Genomic DNA, 19,862 nt, shown 5'->3' on the forward strand with positions numbered 1-19,862 from the left:
AGACAACGTAATCTATTAGAATTTGTCTTGCTAAAAAAAACAACCAAAAAAAAAAAGGTCTTACTATTACAATCAAAAGTATTATATAGCTTGAATGCAAGACAAATTATAACTGATTTCCCTTTGTAGGGAAACATTTCCTGTAGTGGTACTTGAAAGCAAACTAGAAATTACAGACACTCAACTGGATATTAATCAAATGTTTGTTTCCAGAGCTGCTAATGAGGCCAATGCAACAGAAGAGTCTCTCTCAAGAACAGTAAAACTGAATAAATCACAATTTTTATTTATTAGCTGTAGTTCTATTTTTAAAGGAGGAGGTGTACAGTTTCTCAACACATATATCCTAATTTTAGATACCAGAGAAAGGCTTTGAAACGCAAAATGTATAAACTTTTCACTTTCTCTGGCCTACAAAAGTTTTAGATTTAAAGAATATTTAATGGGATCAGCTAAGTTTTGTAAAATCTAAAATACATGAAGGAATAAAGACCACCTCCAAACCACCACCACCGAACTTCCAAACCCTAACCTCCACCCACCAAAAAAAAAAAAAAAAATCATCTGAAAGTATATATATATATATATATATATATATATATTCTAAGGTCTCAGTTCTGCAGTAAGAACTGTGTGGTCACTGTGTCCACATGGGTCTCTTATAGAACTGTGGTTTAAGTAGTTATTGTCCTTTCAAAAGCATTTTTTGAGAAGTCTGGCATTAGCCTTGTCATTTGAGAGATCTAGAAGATATTCCATTAAAAAAAATGACTCTCTCTGACCTATGCAGTTCATTCTTTCAGAGATATTACCCGTTCCACTGATTTTCCATATACTGCATATGGGGACTACATTAGAACCCATAACATGTCTAAAAACAGAATGAAGTTTTCACTGTATATTTTCCATATTGTATATGGATGGAATTTGCCTTGTTTTTAAAGGAAACAAGAGAGGAGAAATATTCTGTACTCTTTGTCCAGATACCACCAGAACTAACTATATATTGCACCTGTGAACCTTATGAGCTGTGCAGATTCACAACATGTCTAGTGACTGAGATTAGGGTTTCTGTGGAGCTGATTCAGTCACTGTGTATTTTTAAGCAAGCAGGCAGGCATGCAAGCACAATGACTTTCCTGAGCTGTACATACTAAGAGTTCAGGAAGATGAAACCAAACAAAATGGACTGTCATTGCAGAATGCAATTTTGAATGCGCAATTACTCAGTCAAATAAATACTGAATTTTCACTGGAATATTCAAAGACACTCCTTGGTGAAGTATATTTCCATGCCAAAGTTAAACTTTCTATCTCAATCATTTCAGTGCTAGAAATGCCCAAAGCAGGCCTTAATGTTTTCATAATGGAATAGTGTTTTGTTTTAAACTCTTTTTGCATTCCAAACAGCTGAACTATAGTCACTTAACCAGCAGGGTCCAGCCAGGGCTCAGGGTTGGGGACCACACCACACGGCTCCCGGAAGCCGTGGCATGGCCCTGCTCCAGCTCCTACACACTCCAATGGCCTCCTCCGGTGCTCCAATTGGAGCTGCAGGGGCAGTGCCTGTGGACAGAGCAGCATGCAGAGCCACCTGGCCACACCTCTGCGTAGGAGCCGGAGAAAGGACATGCCACTGCTTCAGGGAGCCACTTGAATTAAGTGCCACTCTGAGCCTGCACCCCTGAGCCTCTCCCCATGCCCCAACCCCCTGCTCCAGCCCTGATCCTCCTCCTGCTCTCCAAACCCTTCAATCCCAGCCCAGAGCTCCCTCCTGCATCCCGAACTCCTCATCCCCAGCCCCACCCCAGAGCCTGCACCCCAACCCCAATTTTGTGAACATTCATGGCCCGCCATACAGTTTCTATTCCCTGATGTGGCCCTAGGGCCAAAAAGTTTGCCCACCCCTGTACTACAGCATGTAAAATTATAAACTGGATTGACTAAATCTCTCATAAGTAATGTTAAGTTCTAACAGTGTATAGACACACATGACATAAAAAAAACCACTCATACTGAGCTGGCCATCTTTAAACAAGTACTAAGACCTTTTTCTTTTCTGCCATTTTAAAATGCAAAATCCGTCAGTAGTGGAGTGCAGAGGAATTATTTGTTAGAAGGGAAAAAAAGAAAAAGGACAAATTCCATCAGACTCAATCCACACAAAATTGTACATCAAAAGGTGAAATACAGTAGCAAAATAACATTTTAACTGAGACATTATCAGCCCTTTCTTACTATTATTGCTATCAATGCTACAAAAAAGGCTTTCTGCCATGTAGAGTTTTGGTAGAATAGGGGTTTCCAAATTTGGTCTTGGATCTTTACTGGATCACTGTTGTCACAGATTCCATTTAGGTATGTTTTATTTATGTTTTTGTATATAAAAACTGTAGCTCACTGAGCTTTGATAAGAGCAAAAGATAAGCATAAAATTTCAGGGGCAATATCAATTTGATAGTTATCATATTTAGAATTCTAGTTGAAGATTAAAAATATATTCTCCTCTACTGTATTTTGTTCACAGATGAGAACCATTCTTGTGATGTCAACACAAAGTGCATTGACTTATGCGTAAGTGTTTTCTGCCACTCCTACGTATAAACTTAATACAGTAGCTAAAAAAGCAAGTAGTTTGACATCCTAAGAACCTGTGCACTTCAAAAGAACTCTTCAAATGGAACGCAAAATATAAAAGAATTAAATCACAATAGTGTTTCATCATCATCATCAGATTTACTGGTTTCCCATAAAACTGGGGGTTGGATTTAATTTGTGGTTGCTGTATATAATGTTAGCTGTTGTGTTTAAGTTCTTCACAGCAATCTTCACTACAACAATATACAAATAAAACCAAATCACCAGCACAAAGTATTTTTTCCATTTAAGAAAACAGAGTGATTATTGACAAATAGTTTTATCTTTTTAAAACACTGAACACAGAACTATGCATCATCAATTGGTAATGTGAACTAAACTACTGCAAAGTTTTTATCACAGCAGCTGGAAAAACTTTCACTTGTTGGGAGGGTCTTTTCTGGCTTTTTAAAAACCCCATACAATTCAATATTTGTGCACTATAACATGATAGCCAGGATACTAACAAAAGCAAGACCATTAAGCTACAACTCACATTCTTTCACTTGTTCTGTTATGCCTAGTACCACAAGCATCTCTTAATCAGTTTGATGTTACTTACTACATGTACAGAGACAACGCTCCTGGTAAACTGGAGATCAGTGTGCTGCCAAAAATGTGGGAGTACATTCCAGTACATCTTAATTTATGTCCTTCTTAGAGAAAGGGCAAGAGAAAACATCAAATTCACCAGAATTTGAATAAAACTCTTTAGCAGCTCCCAGGATCTTTAAAAGATTTTTTCTTCTTCCCTAAAAAACTAAGCTGTTCCTTGCCCCCTTTCCCCTCCAATTTCTTATTTTTTTTTCCCCTTTCCTTTTAGCTGTTAAGAGCAGAGATCAGGTACTCAGTGACCTTTCTTATGCAGTAGTTGATGACATCACTAACACATAGGGCAGGGAGCTGCTCTTAAACTGCATTTGGTATCACGAGAGACAAGGTGTGGCAATATCTTTTATTGGACCAACTTCTGTTGGTGAGAGAGACAAGCTTGCAATGACTGGCAAGGAACTAGGAACTTTGAACTCAGGGAGAGATTTTGAGCTGTGCCAACTCCAAACTCAGTGCAATTGAAAAACGCAAAAGGGAAAGGCTGCTATAAGCCACTTTTCTGCTCCCCCAATTCTAGTCAAGCTGGGAACCCAGCGTTATGGACCAGGATGTAGGCAGTCAGGTCTAGCGGGTGGAGCATGTGCACAGGTTGAGGAACGAAGCCAAGGGTCAGCACCAGAGCCAATTGCCAGTTACCCGAGCTGGGGTCATGCCAGAGGCAGAACCAAGAATCAAAGCTGAGGGTCAGAGCCGAGGTCAGATGCCAAATGCCAGAGCCAAGGGTCAAGCCAGAGTCAGGGTCAGAAGTCAGAGACCGGGGTCAGAGTCAGGACTGGTCACTGAGGATTGGAGGCAGAAGGATAGACAAGGATCAAGCATGAGGGAACAGGAACCAGGAACAGGGCCAGATATAGGAGGCAGGCACAAGCAGGGTCCAATGCAGTCACAACAGGAAACCACCTTGTTGCTCATACAAACTTCCTGTTCCTCCTCCTGGCTTAAAATAATGTAGTTAGACCAAACCTGTAGAGCCAGGCGATCCTCCAGTCAGAGCTCCCATGGGCAGTGCCTTGGTTAGGGCTATAATCCTAGTAGCTTTTCAGCCCACCCAGGTTCAGTAGCCATTGGGTGGAGACCAGGATGTGGCAAGTGTCTGGGGACTCCCAGGCCTGGGTTCAAGATCCAGGACATCACACCGAGGTGATCTCAGGCATTATTTATAATCACTTACAAACTGCTCTAATCTATATGAGTTGCAGCAAACCCACAGGGACCACTGCATCAGCTGGCAATAAGTATTGTGCCCTGTCTCAGACATACCACCTACATAGAGGGGGAGTAGGTCTTAATATGTCAAACGTTAGTTAAGTCCTGCTAATTAGGGCTCATCTACACTCTACTATTTTGGGAATCTCCCATTGTTATATAAACAATGCTACGGTTCCACTGATAGCAATGACGATGGGCACAGTAATTGGAAAGAGCTACAGATATCAGGAACCCAAGGGAGGCAGCATCATTTTGATAGCAGCTCCACAGACCACAGTTTGAGATCTAATGCATTGGTACTCAAAAGGTGTAAAATATATTTTAATAGTAAAAGGAAGGGAAAAATAAAGACAGTAGTACAGTAATTCTCAAGATGGCACAGCCAACAGCTTCTGAAAGTTCATGGAAAGATTGCTAGACAATCACATCATGCTGGGTTCCTCTACCTCTCCAGCTGCCACAGAACATTAAGGAAAGCTAAAAAAACTTTACTTTCTTAAAGTTACTTTGCTATGCAAGGGACTGTTGTTGCCACAGAGATGTTATCAATTGCCATAATTATGAATAGGTGACAAGGTGATCTTTGAGATAATCTATTAAGATGAAAAGGAGTACCTGTGGCACCTTAGAGACTAACCAAACTAACTACAAAATTGGTTAGTCTCTAAGGTGCCACAAGTACTCCTTTTCTTTTTGCGAATACAGACTAACACGGCTGTTACTTTGAAACCTCTATTAAGATGTGGTCTATACTATGAAAAAGTTTGTGAATCCCCTCACTCCTACCTGTTTGAAGCCTGTTAAGTAAGTCACAATGTACTGAAAATGGTATATGTAGTTGTGATACTTTCAACTCTAAGAAGAGGATTAAACGTTGTGACTGGGGAACGGGGGATACTTACAACAGAAGACATGTTCTTTCCCCAAGTATGATTCCTCTTAAACATTCATCTAGACACAGGTCTCAAATGAATCCCCCTTTAACTCATTCTCTTCTCCCTCCAAAACAATATCCCCCCGAAATGTGGAAATCTGATGCTAAAAATATATTCTACACCTGAAATTACCCATTTTACTGAGTGGAGGAAAAAAGGGGGAGGGGGAGAGAAAGAGCGGAAGGAAAGAGAGCTACAAGAGCACTCTATAAAAGCAGCAATTTTTTTAACCACTACCTGCAACCCTTTCCTCTCTTTTTAGTAAATACCAAACACCCACAGAAGAGAAGATTTCATATGAGAAAAAGACTTTGAAACTGTTCAGTGGCAAAAGTTAACTTTCACATGAACTAGCAAATAAAAGCAGCATTAAAGTTTCCAATTTGCTTTGATCACGCACAATGGAATTTATAGTGACTCTGCCCTTTAATAAGGCACATTTTTATTTAACTAAGATCATTTATGCAAGGAGTGGTACAAGCTCTTCTGTAAATCACACACCCTTTAAGTTACAGCCAGATCCTCAGGGAGAAATTTACATAAGCCTGATGTAAAGCTACGGATAATTATTTGATAGCCACTACTTGGCTATATACAACTATTTAATGGTAGTGTAGTCTGGGCTAAAGGTTCTAAGATGCAGTTCAATCTACAGCAAAATAAAAAAGAATAACTTTTCTGAGGAAGGAAAGATGCTGTCTTGGGATAGCTGCCTTACTTATCTATGGAAATGGTAATTTTTAGTAAAAGGAGAATGCCAAGTTCCACAAGATATAGCTAAACAAAGCAAATAGGTTTTCCAAGAAATAGAGCATTTAGCAACATAGTTGAGAAATATTTTCATCGCTTTGAACAGGTCTCATCCTCAATTCTTTTCCAAAAATATATTGTTCTAAATGGTTGTACCTACCTTAAAAATTGTCTGTTAGTCAACAAAGACATTATCCAGAGATGCATATCAAATATTTCATAAACCAGTTTCATTTCCCAAACTACAATCATCAGATTAATTCTCCAGCATTAATTAATGCTTTTATTTTTCAAGATGCCAGCAAATTCAGTGAGAAGAGCACAAGAGATTATATTCCTCTCAAAATAGATGTTCCCTAATGTCAGGAATTTATGAGTGTAATAGGATTGATCTTTAAAACTAGTCATTCAAAGCTTAAATGAAAGACTCTTTTGACCTATCTTTGAAAGAGAAATAGCTGTCCTATTTTACTAAACCTGTGCAGATTTTCATTATAATGTGTTTGCTTTTCTGATACAGAAATAGCAGCAGAAAGATTGATATGGAAAAATATATCTAGTAAATAATAAGATATTTACAATGAGAGGCTGTCTGGACTATGACTAGATACAGAGAAAGTATCACTGCACGAAAAGGCCACGCAACCCCCCTCCAGCCCCCCCCCCCCCCCCCCCACACACACACCCCCGTTAAGGGGCCACCTGGGTGGTGTCATACACAGAAAACCTCCATCTCCTTATAGGAAATTGCAAACACTGCATCAGAATTGCAAGGGGGGGCGGGGGACAGCAGGCAACACAAATTTAACAATAAAAAACTATCAAATTTCTTATTCAGAATCCACAGGCCTCTCCTCAAAAGCAAGGGTTAGACATTAGGTCTAATGTTGTATGGGTGGGTTAGACATTTTATTAAAGAGATCACCGAGTAACAGAACAGGCTACTCATTACCATAGTCATACCACATATATTATCAATTTATAATAAATATTCTACTGAAAACTAAGGCTTTGAAAGCCGACTGTGTGGCTCAACCAAGTGTTGCCCTCTCCACTTCCCCCAAACTACAGAATGGACATCACTGGTTAGGCTCTCAGCTCTGAGAACAGAGGACCTTGTCTCCTTGTATAAGCTGATCCAAAGCTCACTAAAGCCAATGGAAAGAAACCCAGTGGCTTCAAGGGGCTTTGGATTAGGCAGGTCCTATACAGGTAATAGCAACCACAATAAAGCAAGAATTTTAACGCAGTTTCTCAAATTGGAAAGCTTAGTATACTCTAAACATTTTTCTTTATCTACGGTAAATCACAAAAACTCACTTCAAAAAGTGAAACACTATGCAATAGAATATAATCATGATCTACTACAGGTTACACCGCCTCCCTAACAGACTACATATCCTCTTCAGCAACATCAGTTTAAAGACTTCAGTATTAGAGAGAGAGGACATCGGACAAAATATTCAAGCTATCACTTCCCAGAATAGAAAGAGGTTCTATAGTTCTCTTGAAGTCCTGAAAAAGCTAAGAACATCGGGACTACATATTCTATATGGAGAGGATATTTTTCCCCACTTAAAAACACAACCACTGTTCAGTTTCACATTCGTTCTACTTTACAAGTAATAGGACTAGATTCTAACAAACACTGGCAATATTTTGCTTCCCAGTTTCACATATATTTAAAGGGGCCTGATTTTCAGAAGGTGGAAGTCTCAACATTTCTTTGAAAAATCTCTTTAAGGTGTCTTAAATGGACACCCAAAAAACTGAGGCACACAAAAAAAAAATCACTGATCTCTTAAAAATATACACTCATGGCCAAGATCTTCAAACTATTTTTAAAATTTACATTCTGTAGTACTCACACATGGAACCGAAATGCCCTACAATATACAAAAGATCTCTTTCTAAAGCTTATTGAACAGAATTTTTTCCTGAGTCTCTTCGCTCAGATATTGGTGCCTAAGAACTTAAAATAACCTTACATTTCTCATAGTGATCATTCTCAATATGAAAGAAAGTATAAATCAAGTAAGATTCTGTTCTCAGTCACGCTAATGTAAATCACAAGTAAATCCACCATAGCCAATGGCATAACGCAAGTACAAATTTGGAGTAAGAAGAACCTGACTATTTGGATGCAAACGTAGTACACTTGTCATTATCAGACCAAGATTCTGAAAAACAGGAGCCTAAAGCCATGCTCCTATTTCTATATTTAAGCACCTGAATAAGTGAAATGGTTTTCAGAGTTCCTGATCGCACAGAAATTTTCACTGATTTTGTTGGGAACTCAGCATGTTTTTGAAAATCAAGCAACTTAATTGGGTGCCTAAATATAGATTTACAACCCTAACTCTAGGATCCTGCTTTTGAAAACCTTGGCCTCACTGTCTACAAACCTCTTGTCTAGTTACACCCTCCATATGTAGTTAGATAACTTTTGTCAATATTTACATATAACAATCAGAAAAAGAAAAGTTACAGTATAAGGCTGTTCTTCATATTTAGGAACAAATACTTACAAGCTATGTTTTATTGGGGAGAGTAAGGGTCCCAGGGTAAGCGTTGATTCATTTTCAGTCTATACAAAAGGAGAATGGTAATTTGTTCTAACAAAATTAACTTTCTGCATATCCAAAACACTATCCAAGGCCTAAGCCTCATAAGCATGGTATGCAGGCCTAACGCTAAATATCTATATAGAGCCTTGTTTTCCAAACCTTCACTGAAGGTGTAACCTCTAAGCTTGAAGCCTGCCCCAGTGGTTTCAGGCAATATAAGCATCTTCCTTAGATGCCTACTAACATCCTTGATTTTAGAAGAAATTCAGAATCAGAGATTCCCGACATGGATCTTCAGTCAAAGCAATGGATGCACTTTCTTATTCTACTTACAACCTTATCGGAGCAACTTCCATAAGTGTTAAAAAATTTGAAACCAAGTTAGTTATTGGCAATGTATTTGAATACACTAGTTCTTCAGTTCAAGGTTGCAAACATGATTTAGTAACAAAAGAGGGGAATGTGCAGTCATTTAATAATTAGTCTGTATGCTACTCCTCACTGTGTGGCATGAAGAGGAGCAAAAGCATGACATGCACATTATTACAGGGCCACAAAAATCAGAGGAAGGGGAAATTTAGTTTGGTTCTGATGCCAATCATTTATGCTGGTGTAAATCAAGAGTTATGATACTGAATTCAATGGCGCTACACTGGTGTAAAAGAGCACACAATTAGGTCTTTTATATCTAATTGTCCGGTGTCTATTTTATAGTCCACTTTTCAAGTAACCAATGCACTTTCAAGAGTTATATTGAAAAGATTTTAATATCTCCCTTAAGAATACTGGTCTTTGCAAGATCTTCAAGGATTTGCTAAGCATAAGCATTAATACCAGCATATCTGCTTTTGATTATGTTCAGCATAGTTTCCATATGGAAACTTACACTAAATTTCACTGGGGCTTTACTCTGTTTAAGCCAACCACCCATTTAACATGATAAATATATGTAGATATTTTCCTTTATCACCTTTATAGGTCACCCTCATACAGAAGAGAAAGAACTCATGTAACTTTTTTTGATGCATCACCCACTTCCTTTCCTCCAATGATGATCATTACTCCCCTTTTCCTTTGTCTCCACTCCTCGGGTCTCACTTTGAACCTTGAGTGTATCGGAGAACAACAGAATGAAAGCAAGTAAATAAAGATTTAGACCAAGGAGGTGGGGAGATAGGAAATAAGAAAAGCTTCCATTGGTGAGAGCTATTGGACTGTGGAACCCTCTCCCAATGAAAACTGTAGAAGTTTCATAATTTGGAAACTTTAAAAATACATCACTGTAAGCCTTGAGGAATATGAGAACAATTTTACACTAGCCTTTAGAGAAGTACCTAAACCAGTGGTTCTCAACCTGCGTATGCGCACCCCTGGGTGCCAGGTTTGTATAATTTTTGGTGGTGCCCAGAACGGGTCCAAGCAGAGCCGTTCCGTCCAGAGGATGGACTGGGGCAACCACTCCGGACCCTGCACTTTGGGGGGCCCCCACGCTTCAGAGGGACGCAGGGTCCAGGGCAGCCTGGCGGGTTAGCGGGGGGCCTGGCGTTGGCAGCAGCAAGCGACCAGGCCCCAGCCTGCCCCCCGACTCCCGGCGTGACTCGGGGAAGGGGGTGGAAGCCAGAAAGAGGCAGGGGCTTGGGGGAAGGGGTGGAGTGGGGGCAGAAAAAGGCAGGGCAGACTGGGGCTGGGTCGCTCGCCAGGCCCCCCGCTAACCTCCCCAGGCTGTCCTGGACCCCACATCCCCCTGAAGCACGGGGCCCCCCAAAGCACGGGGCCCGGAGCGGTTGCCCAGGTCTGTCCTATGGATGGGAAGGCTCTGATTAAATATAAGCCCAAACATTGGTGGAGCTGGGCCCACGTTCCTGAATATTGGTGGAGCACAGGCACCACAGGCCCATATAACTCACTGCCTATGCACGTACCTCTGGAGGTACCCTCTGGAAGGCCTCTGTGTACATCAACTCATCTAGGTAATAGCCTAGTTTTATAGCAGGCTACATAAAAGGCACTAGCGAAGTCAGTACCAACTAAAATGTCATACAGACAATGACTTGTTTATACTCTATACACTGAAATGTAAGTACAATATTTATATTCCAGTTGATTTTATAATTATATGGAAAAAGTGAGAAAGTAAGTAATTTTTCCAGTAATAGTGTGCTGTGACACTTTTGTATTTTTAGGTCTGATTTTGTAAGCAAGTCGTTTTTAAGTGAAATGAAACTTGGGGGTACGCAAGACAATCAGCCTCCTGAAAGGGATACAGTAGTCTGGAAAGGCTGAATATCCCTGCCCTATACAATCTAATATCTTCTCTCCTTCTAACCTCCACAGTATCCAGCCACAATGCATAAAGCATGCTTCAATTTTTCTGCTAAAATTATCTGCAGTAACAAAATTTTGAAACGTTGACTTTTAAAATTTTATCGTTAGGTTTCAGAATCAATACACCACTAAGGTGAATGGAGCAATTCACATCTCAGAATTATTTTTCAGTTCTGTTTACCTATTCTGAAATACAATAATAAAACATGCTAAATATGAACCAATGTAGTAACAACCACAATAATATCTAGAAATGCAACGTTTTAAAATCTCAAAATTCTACAGGAATAGATAAGGACAAAAGTACTAAAATGATATTCTGACCTATTCCAAAATATTTTGAGCTCCTTTACAGAGCTGTATGATAGAACAATTAAGAATTTCGGATGTAACTTCTTAAACTTTTCTGTACAAGAATTAATTCAAATTACTAAAACTTAAATTTAGTTATACTTGTTCTGCATTTGTAGCTTCCCCATTTCAAACTAAATCAAACACATTTTTTTTCCTCCAGCCCCACTCCAAATATTTATTCTTGAAAGCTGCACCCTGAACAGATGCAGAGAATAATTTCACTGTTTGTATTTGAGGCAAATCATATTCCTGTTACTCACATGAGAAACCCCACTGGCTTTAATAAGGCTACTCATATAAAGTTTGTAGTCTTCAGAGCCACTCACCTAGGAAAACTGACCAAAAAAATAATAATAAAAAGGAGAGCATTCACAAAAATTCAGCATGCCAAATCATAATCCTTAGGAGCCAAAATCTCTCAAACATGTGTGCATTAAGTGGCATCCTAGAGCAGTCAAATTAAAAACAAAAATAAGGTTCTTCATAAATTAGAGGTAAAAATGTATCCTTAATTTTACTGCTCATTTACCTTGTACAAAATAGGTTAATAGGCTTTCTTAAGAAAGAAAGAAAGAAAGAAAGAAAGAAAGAAAGAAAGAAAGAAAGAAAGAAAGAAAGAAAGAAAGAAAGAAAGAAAGAAAGAAAGAAAGAAAGAAAGAAAGAAAGAAAGAAAGAAAGAAAGAAAGAAAGAAAGAAAGAAAGAAAGAAAGAAAGAAAGAAAGAAAGAAAGAAAGAAAGAAAGAAAAGGGACTTTACTTCTGGAACTACTCGAGGACTAGAGTACTGCTGCAGTAGCGAAATTACCAACCACTTAGCATTTCAGAAGTGATCAAGTTAACTAGAGAAAGAAAGTCTATTGCCAAAACAAGTCAGCTGAAAGGGGAATTTAGAAAATTTTATTCTCACATGTACATTGTATACAAATTTAGATATATCTATATCCAGAGGTAGGTCTGACCCAACCTCAGGAGTGGTCCCTGAAGGGAAAGAGGAAGTTCTACCCTCCCTAGCCTGGCCAGGACTAGCATCTGGAGCCTGGCACAAAGCAGGGCGCCCCTAGCAGCACAGGGGAGATCAGACCCAACACCGGGAACCTCCCTGGGCTGTAGGAAGCTCCGAGGCTGCTGATTGGGAGCCCAGCTCTAAGGGCAGTGCAGCCCAGCACTTGTGGGTTAAATGGGCCTTGGGCTGAGTACAGGGGAGGGGATGGGGAGGATGGACCACAGCACCTCCCTGAGCATGGAGTCTCGGGCGGTCGCCCACCCATAAGGCCTGTCCTGCCCCCCTCAAAAGTGATGACCTCCTGTAGTGAGGTGGGGTGGCCTCTGAGGACCCAGAGTAGGAGGGCCATCGCACTGAGCCCTGGTGGGCAGAACCAGGGCCTAGTTGGCCCTCCCCCATGAAGTGGGTGGGAGGGGCAGGAAGTATAAAAGGCGGCCCAGAAAGCTCAGTAGGGAGGCAACCACCAGAGAGACCAGATGCCTCCTGAGCTGGGAAGGGGCGGAGGGAGCAGAGGACTGGCCTGGGCCATCGGCGCCGCTAGCTGATTCTGACCTGGAGGAAGCAGACAACTGGCCTGGACCACCCAGACCAGGCGGACCTGACCCCAGAGGGAGAAGACGACTGGCCCGGACTACCGATGGACCAAACCCCCCAAGACTTGCTGTAAGGAGGGGTCGAGGTTGATGGCAGGTTCCAGGACCGTGAGCAAGAGGTACACCAAGAAGGGGAGTGTGGAAGTAGCCCAGCGGTAGCGCACCCCTGACTGGCCACAAAGTTGACAGAGGGCAACTCAGCATGTTGCGGCGTGGATCCCCACTGACCCAGTGACAAAGCGCTTTGTCACTGCTAAGGCCTGGGCCAGGACGCAGTGGAGTGGGCGGGCCTGCCTCCCCAATTTGGGGGTAGCAGTCTCCCCTTCCCCAGGCCAGAACTAGCACCTGAAGTCTGAGCTTCTGACTCTTTGTTGCCCTGCCTTGATCCAGGCTGGGGCCAATTGACTGTTTCCCACCCAGCCTGAGCACAGGCCTGGACCCCAGCCGAAAGCAGAGACCGCTTTGTTCCCCTTAGCAGCAGACGTATCAGTGATGTAGTGAGGCAGGGTGGCCTCCTGAGGACCTGGAGTAGGAGGGCCCCCACAGAGCCATTACACCGCCCCATACCTTGTGATCCTCCTACAATAGCTTTGCAATTCCACACAACCCCTTTTTGGTGGGGACCTCCAGGGTTAGAACACCACGGAATTTCAGATGTAAACATCTGAAACCATGGTTTCAGAGTAACAGCCGTGTTAGTTAATTTCATGGTTTCAGATAAAAAGAAAAGGAGTACTTGTGGCACCTTAGAGATTAACCAATTTATAATAAATTGGTTAGTCTCTAAGGTGCCACAAGTACTCCTTTTCTTTTTGCGAATACAGACTATCTTAAAAATCCTATGACCATGAAATTGCCCAAAATGGACCATGAATTTGGTAGGACCCTAGTCATATGGTCACTATCAGAAATAGTCACTTCTCAGAGCACTTGATAGAAACATACTTTTAAAATATAAAATAGACAGGAACTTAGCTTACAGGCTCCAGCCTCTTTAAAAATTTTCATCCTTTAAAAATATCATTCATAGTTTGCAGATGGCAAGAAGCATTTCTCATCACATAAAACTTCAAAGCAAGCAAAACGGACATCACTTTAAAAAAAACAAATTAAATTAAAAAATAAGTGAAGACTAAGAAGAATGAGATTAAAAGCTTTGTTTGACAGTTCTGAGCTGCTGTTGCTGCTATTTGTTCATTCACCTGCATGTCCTGACCAACAGACATAGGGATAGATTTAAGTGGCAGGCCACAACTATAATTTAACAGTGGTGAGGAGCATAATGGGCCCACCCTGCACTCTCAGATTTCAGGCATTTAACTGGGTCCAGTGTAGGGTTACAGGGTTCTCACCATATAACCAATAACTTGCGGTAGACCCTCCTTAGCCTGTACCTAGGACTCAGCTAACTTCTGAATCCTCTTGCTAACCCCTCTCAGGGCAGGGGACGGAGGAGTTAGAGGATACCAAGGAGGGACCCCACTCTAAGACTTCAAGTCTCCCCTTCTGCTAATGGCACAAGGTCCAACACCAAATCCCCCAATTTCTTTTGCCTCTGGGAACTGGCCCTTTCAATCTTTCACTACACTGGACACCAGCCACAAGCTGTGATGAGTTAAATAGTCTTACCTTTCTAATTCTAAACTTTCAAGCCATAGGCCTTTTATCCTAATTGTGCCTCAATAATGCGTCCAGGAAGGCAGAAAACAGAACAAAAACAAAGGGCTGCGGCCAACTTGGTCAGACAGGAAAATATCCTTCCTGGTACGAAACAGGCTATCGGTCAGACTTGTGACATCCAAAAATAATAATAAAAATAAAACCCAACAAAACAGCTCTTATACTAAAAAGAAGCGGTGGGTGGGTGGGAGGGACAGCTAAGAAGCAACAAGCCTTTGAAAAGCCTACGACAAGTTTAAATAGACCTGGGGGAGGGCCAGCGTGTGAAAGCCAAATCAACCCACCCACTTCCCCCAGCCTGGTCAAAGGATGGTGAAGGAGCCCAGCAGGAGGAGGGACCCAGCTTCTACTTCACCAAGCACATATTCTTGCTGCTCCTCTCCCTTCCAGATCCTGTCTCACTGCTGCTTGTCCAAGCAACAGCCCTTGCCATTGAAATGGGGGGGATGCATTTTGGAGAGTCCTGTACTGCAGTTGCCAGTTTACCGATAGAGCTATCGTGACACTGAATTACTTATTTTACTGACAAGTTAGTAAGATAGTGACAATGATAAGGAACATCCATGAAGGACATATTGAGACTGCTGTAAAGGATTGGGAGATATCCTTCTATCTAGCGGCTCTGAAAACTGGCTTCCTATAATCAGCCTTCACATCCAAAGTTCACTGAATTTCTGTTTCATACTATTCCTATCATGGTAAATAACATGTGACTGGCAAATAATGGAAATCTACAGTACCAAAAGCAGTCCACCTGGAAAATGGAACACAATGGTAACCACTATTTTGTTTTCGTTGCATTTACTTAGGGCCCGATTGTGAACCCTCTACTGAATGAGCAGTTACTCACATTGAGTAGTCTCACTGAAGTCACAATATGTTCTTGTTTATTTAGACACTATGTAATAGACAACAAAAATGGTCTCCATGAGCTTGTGCAGCTGGATGCTCCCAAGTGTAAGGGGACTGTTGCCTCCTTACTAACATTCAGTGGGGGTGTTTTAGTTGCTAGCTCCCAGTACTAAACTAAAGGAGAAAGGGTCAATGGGGAATCAAGGCCCTGAGACTGACAGCCCCCAGGAACAATGGGGAGAGGCCAATGCTCCAGGTCAGCCTGAATGACAGGGCAAGCAGGCTAATCAGGGATTCAGGAGGCCAGGGAGGTCCCATCCTCTGTGTGAGCTGGATTTGCCTGGGTCAGACAGAGTGGGGCCGAGCTAAGGAGAAAGCAGGGGCCCAAGCTAAGCTGGGGAGCAGGGGTGTGCCAGATCCAGAGGGACCAGAAAAGCAGCCCAGAGAAAGCAGACCCTGTCCTGGGAGCAGAGCTGCAGCCCCAAAGCCGGGGGCACAGCCCAGAGAGAGCAGACTTGCCCTGGGAGCAGAGCTGCAGCAACCAAGAGCCAGAGGGGCCAGAAAAGCAGCCCAGGAAGCAGGTCAGTGCTGGGAGCAGAGTCACAGAAGCAGCCAGCAGAGCAGACCTCTCCTGGGAGCAGAGTTGCAGCAACCAGAGCCAGAGGGGCCAGAGAAGCAGCCCAGGGAGCTGGAGGCAGAGCAGCAGCAGCAGTGCAGAGACTGAGTGGTGCAGCTGGGGCTGGAGCAGTCCGGAGCTGGGTGTGGTGAGCAGCTGGGGAGAGCGAGGGGGACCCTGGGCAGCAGGCCCAGCACAGGAAGACACCTCAGCCAAGAAGCTCTGCAGGCCAGGCTTGGATCGTAACCCCGACAGGGTGGGGGCGACACTGAGAAGAAGGGTCCTACCACTTAGAGCCTGAGAGCGTGTGGCCACCACCAGAGCAAGTGTCCAACCCACAGCATCTCTGCAGCACAGCCAGGGCCTGAAAAGGCGGCCTGGGACGTACAAGGAACAGACTGAACTGCCCTGACATTCCAGAGACACAGTTTGTGATGTTCCCTGCCACAGAGCGGGTTGATGAGTTTCCTTTAACCTTTCCCATTTTTCCTTATTCTTTTTAAAATTAATTGGTGATTAAATAACATGCATTTGCTTTAACTTGTTTGTAATGGTCAGTGGGTCAGAGAAGTGCCCAGTGCAGAGAGAGTACCCCAGAGTGGGGACACCCTAGCCCCTGTCCTAGGTGACCACAGCAGGGTTGGGGGTCGAGCCCCCCCAGGAATCCTGGGCCCAGCCTTGTTGGGGTTACGAGGACTCTGCCAGACAGGAGAGTGGAAGGGGAGCCATCAAGGGCAGGGAGGCCACTGGGTAAAGGAAGTGGGAGCGAGGACTCAGATCCTTTCGCTAGCCCACTTCACCGGGGTAGTGCAGAAGCCAGGAAAGTTCCCCACAATAGCAGGACCATTCCCCCGCTTACACAAGCATGAGTTACCTACAGATCTGCTGCAACGAGTGTACAGTAAATATGGGTTTGTCAGTAGCATTGTGAATGAAATTGGGTTTCATTAACACCGAGGCTGCTGGAATTTTTCTCCCTTTCCCACCAAGTAAATAATTTGCTATATACCACCTCCTACATCAGTGAATTAAAAGAGTAATCTTTGCAAGCACTATTTTCCCATATGTAGACTGAATGCTCTTTAGAGCAGAGACTGTACTTACTATGTATTTGTACATACTTAGCCCATCAGTGCCTTAATCTTTATGACGGCATTTAGGCACTCCTGCAATAAATAACCAACCATTATTACATTTACACTAATTCTGTCTGTAATCTCGTTTTAGATCATGGAAGTGCTAAGAAATTCTATGACATGTACCAGAGGCAATAAATAATAGACAAAAATTGTTCATACCATATCCAGCCCATGGGTGAGGATGGGACAGGTAGGAAGAGCATAATTTAAAAAGGACTATGTTCCGTTCAAGAAATCACTGTTTCAAATTGAGTTCAAGGTGGCAGTGGCTGAAAATCTTTACCCAGTGTATGTTTTCCATTCTCTGAGAACTCAAATGTGACCAAAGGAGTTTTCCTCAAAACTTCAAAAATAAAAAATGTCTTGTCTGTACTAAGTATAAGCAAGAAAAGCTTCAGCCCAAAGAGATTTTTTTTAAAAAAGCTATGAACATACAAATACAGGGTTATAATGAAAATTAATTTAGCTTTAAACTTTTAAATCAGCAAAAGCTATAAGTAGTGATGGAAAATAGATAGTCAAGGGCTGCAAGGACTTGCAGTTTCCTAAAGTGTTGGTGAACAGCTAGTTACACAAAAGAAACTCAGAATATTAAATGCTATATTTAAAACAAAAGACTGAGAATATTCTTTACTCTCTTTCCATTCCACTAGTATCTGTGGAGGATATTAAAAAGATAGATATTTTGAAATCAGCAGGTCCAGATAGCTCTTTTAAAACTCTGGGATGCAAGTTAACTGAGGAGTTCACGGGACCATTAATGCTGATTTTCAATAAATCTTGGAGCACTGAAAAATTCCAGACAACTGGAAGAAAGCTAATGTTGTTCCAATTTTTAAAAAGGGTAAAGGGATGAACTGGGTAATTATAGGCTGTCACCTGACATCCTGGGCAAGAAAAAGGAGCAGCTGATATGCAACTCAAAGAATTAAGGAGGGTTATGTAAGGAACCCAAATTGACATGGGTTTATGGCAGTGGTTTTCAAACTTTTTTTCTGGGGACGCAGTTGAAGAAAAATTGTTGATGCTCGCAATCTAGCAGAGCTGGGGATGAGGTGGTTGGGGTGCGGGAGGGGATAAGGGCTCTGGGCTGGGGGGGTGCAGGCTCAGGGCTGGGACAGGGGATTGGGGCATGGACCTACCTCCAGCGGCTCCCGGTCAGCGGCACAGCCAAGGTGCAGAGGCAGGCTTCCCACCAGTCCTGGCACAGCGGACCTTGCTGCACCCCGGAAGTGGCCAGCAGCAGGACTGGCTCCTAGGTGGAGGCGCACAAGCAGCTCTCTGCGGCTCTCGCTTGCAGGCACCACCCCCAACTCCCATTGGACGGTTCCTGGCCAATGGGAGTGCAGAGCCAGTGCTCACGGCGGAGGCAGCATGCAGAGCCACGTGGCCCCCTACCTAGAAGCCAGACCCACTGCTGGCCACTTCTGGGGTGCAGCACGGTGTCAGAACAGGTCGGCAGTAGCCTGGCTTAGCTGGGCAGCACCGCCGACAGGATTTTTAACATCCTGGGTGGCGGTGCTGACCAGAGCCGCTAGGGTCCCTGGGTGCTGAGCAAGGTGACCCAGTGTCTTAAATGCCACGATCCAGTACTGGGTCGCAACCCAAACTTTTAAAAACACTGGTTTATGGAACAAAGATCCTGTCTAACTAACTTGGATAATTTTTTTTAAATAAAGATTACAAGTTTAATTGATAAAGGTAATAGTGTTGACATAAGGCATTTGACTTGGTATCACACAAAATATAAAATTAATATTGCACACACAAAGTGGATTAAAACCTGGCAAACTGATAAGTTTCAAAATGTCAATGTAAATGGGGAATCACCATTGAGCGGGTGTGTTGCCAGTGAGGTGCCATAGGTACTGGTGCTTGGCTCTGCACTATTTGGTATTTTTTTCAATGACCTTCATTAATGCACCTTCACCGAGCGGCGATAGCTACGTCGGTGGGAGAAGCTCTTATTTGTATAGCTTATTCATGCCCCTGAGCGGCATAAATTATGCCCACATAAGTGGTAGTGTAGACCTAGCCTTAGGTAATTTTGCTCCATTAAGAAGATAAAATTGGTTCTCTCTCTGGGGCTTGACTGATCAAGTTCTTCACAGCTTATTTATGATAACTTCATCAGACAGGTAGACTCTCATGACCTCAATGAATCATTGTGTTCTAGCTGGTGGATGCCATGCTCTCTCTCTTTCGGATACCTATTCCCTGAATTGAATGAAGACTTGAATGAGCCCCTCTGTTATTCCCAACTGCCATCTAACGTAAGGATTGCACTGCCTGGTTTACTAATTGGAGGATCCCTTCAAAAAGTCTGATCCTCTGAACTCAATTAAGGGAGTGGAGTATATACACAGGGACCTTGATCTCTAGCACCAGATGTGATGAAATGAGAGGCAGAGGGAACAACAAGATTTTCTGGATAGGTTTCATATCAACTCTGGTTCATTCAAGAATGTGTGTGTATATAAGATCAGCACAGGGGCAAGAATTCCTAGTCAAATCCACAGACAATATTCTGATATCATCATCAGTGTCCAAGGGCACACTTAAGTTCTTCTGCAGCTGCTGTCAGCTTCAGT

At 42.6% G+C, this 19,862-nt stretch overlaps 1 protein-coding gene across 4 annotated transcripts in view; it reads right to left on the minus strand.

The window, feature by feature from the left end:
* INPP5A (inositol polyphosphate-5-phosphatase A) overlaps positions 1-19,862 on the minus strand; it is a 429,845-nt gene that overhangs the window by 375,908 nt on the left and 34,075 nt on the right. The gene's annotated exons all lie outside the window — the stretch shown is intronic.

The sequence above is a fragment of the Lepidochelys kempii genome, chromosome 7 (assembly GCF_965140285.1).
Source record: "Lepidochelys kempii isolate rLepKem1 chromosome 7, rLepKem1.hap1, whole genome shotgun sequence".
NCBI lineage: Eukaryota > Metazoa > Chordata > Testudines > Cheloniidae > Lepidochelys > Lepidochelys kempii.